This window comes from Petromyzon marinus, unplaced genomic scaffold (assembly GCF_048934315.1).
Source record: "Petromyzon marinus isolate PM22_M1 ecotype Great Lakes invasive population unplaced genomic scaffold, UKy_Petmar_22M1.pri1.0 PM_G_Scaffold_61, whole genome shotgun sequence".
Classification (NCBI taxonomy): Eukaryota; Metazoa; Chordata; class Hyperoartia; order Petromyzontiformes; family Petromyzontidae; genus Petromyzon; species Petromyzon marinus.
In genome coordinates this window covers 715,001-717,500 of record NW_027423015.1, presented here as the reverse complement: position 1 = coordinate 717,500, position 2,500 = coordinate 715,001, and positions in this window count along the sequence as shown.

The window sequence follows — 2,500 nt, the reverse complement described above, 5'->3', positions numbered from 1 at the left end:
TGAAGTCCACAACCATCTCAACTGTCCTTAGAGCATTTAGCTCTAAGTTGTTCTGGCTACACCAGGTCACCAGGTTGTCAGCTTCCCACCTATAGTCAGACTCATCCCCACCAGAGATCAGCCCAATGAGGGTGGTGTCGTCCGACAAACTTCAAGAGTTTGACGGACAGATGATTGGAGGCGCAGCTGTTGGTATACAGGGAGAAGAGCAGTGGGCAAAGGACGCAGCCCTGAGGAGTTCCCGTGCTGATGGACCTGGAGTCAGAGACTTCTGTTCCCGGCTTAACGCACTGCTTCCTGTCAGAGAGGAAGTCTGTGATCCACCTGCAGGTGGAGTAGGGCACGTTCAGCTGGAAGAGCTTGTCCTGAAGCAGGGCAGGGATGATGGTGTTGAAGGCAGAGCTGAAGTCCACAAACAGGATCCTGGCGTAGGATGCTGGGGCGTCCACATGCTGTAGGGTGAAGTGGAGGGCCATGTTAACTGCGTCGTCCACAGACCTGTTGGCTCTGTAGGCAAACTGAAGGGGGTCCAGGAGAGGGTCTGTGATGGCTTTGAGGTGTGCCAGGAGCAGGCGCTCAAAAGACTTCATTACCACAGATGTAAGGGCGACCGGTCTGTAATCATTTAGTCCTGTTGGCCTTAGCTTTTTGGGCACAGCGATGATGGTGGAGGACTTGAGACAGGCTGGTACATGGCATGTCTCCAGGGAGGTGCTAAAGATGTTGGTGAACACCGGAGACAGCTGGTCAGCGCAGTGCCTGAGGGTGGCTGGAGAGACAGAGTCCGGCCCGGCTGCTTTGCGTGGATTCTGCCTCTTGAAAAGCCCATTAACTTCTCCCTCCTGAAAGGAGAGAGTCGTTTCTGTAGTATGGGTGGGGGATGGGGCCTCTTGGGTGGGAAGGGGTGGTTCAGGACAGTCCAATTGTCTTTCAAATCTACGGTAGAACTCGTTCAGGTCGTTGGCTAGGCGGGAGTCGTTAGTGGTGTGGGGCGCTCTGGGTTTGTAGTTGGTGATGTGCCTGAGCCCTTTGGCAGACAGAAGCAGCGTCGTTAGTAGAGAACTGGTGTTTTAGTGTCTCTGAGTACAGTCGTTTAGCCTCTCTCACCGCTTTGCTAAACCTGTTCTTCGACTCCTTGAATCTGTCTCTATCCCCACTCCTAAACGCTTCCTCCTTCTCCAACCTCAACCTTTTGAGCTTTGCTGAGAACCAGGGCTTGTTGTTGTTAAAGTTCACCCTGGTACGTGTTGGGATACAGCAGTCCTCACAGAAGCTGATGTACACAGCCTCTGTGAGTTCATCCAGACTATTGGTAGCAGTCGTGAACATATCCCAGTCAGTACAGTCTAAGCACGCCCGCAAATCTTCCACAGCCTCACTGGTCCACTGTTTAGATGTCCTCACAGCAGGTTTACAGAGTTTTAGTTGCTGCCTGTATGCACGAATCAGGTGGACCAAGGGAGTTCTGTGCGAGCCGAACAGCCCCGTGACCCACAAGAGAAACATCCCCGCCAAATTCGAGCGTTTGACGGGGTCTATCCGTGAAAAAATATTCACGTTTTTGAGTGCACATGCATTTCTGCTGCAAATGCCTCTGGAAGTTTCATGCCGTTCGTATGCCAATTGTGGCAACACGAAAATGACCCGTTTTCCCATTCCGAGGGATTTCTGTGCGACCCTAACAGCCCCGTGAGCCACAAGAGACACATCCCCGCCAATTTCTAGCGTTTCACGGGGTCTATCCGTGAAAAATATAGACGTTTTTGAGTGCACATGCATTTCTGCTGCAGATGCCTCTGGAAGTTTCATGCCGTTCGTACGCAATGTGGCAACACGAAAATGACCCCTTTTCCCATTCCGAGGGATTTCTGTGCGACCCTAACTAACAGCGCCCGTGAGCCACAAGAGAGACATCCCCGCCAATTTATAACGTTTCACGGGGTCTATCCGTGAAAAATATAGACGTTTTTGAGTGCACATGCATTCCTGCTGCAAATGCCTCTGGAAGTTTCATGCCGTTCCTATGCAATGTGGCCACACAAAAATGACCCGTTTTCCCATTCCGAGGCATTTCTGTGCGACCCTAACAGCCCCGTGAGCCACAAGAGAGACATTCCCGCCAACTTCTAGCGTTTGACGGGGTCTATGCGTGAAAAATATTAAAATTTTTGAGTGCACGTGCCTTTCTGCTGCAAATGCCTCTGGAAGTTTCATGGCGTTCCTATGCAATGTGGCAACACGAAAATGACCCCTTTTCCCATTCCGAGGGAGTTCTGTGCCACCCTAACAGCCCCGTGAGCCACAAGAGACACATCCCCGCCAATTTCTAGCCTTTCACGGGGTCTATCCGTGAAACATATAGAAGTTTTTGAGTGCACATGCATTCCTGCTGCAAATGCCTCTGGAAGTTTCATGCGGTTCGTACGCAATGTGGCAACACGAAAATGACCCGTTTTCCCATTCCGAGGGATTTCTGTGCCACCCTAACAGCCCCGTGAGC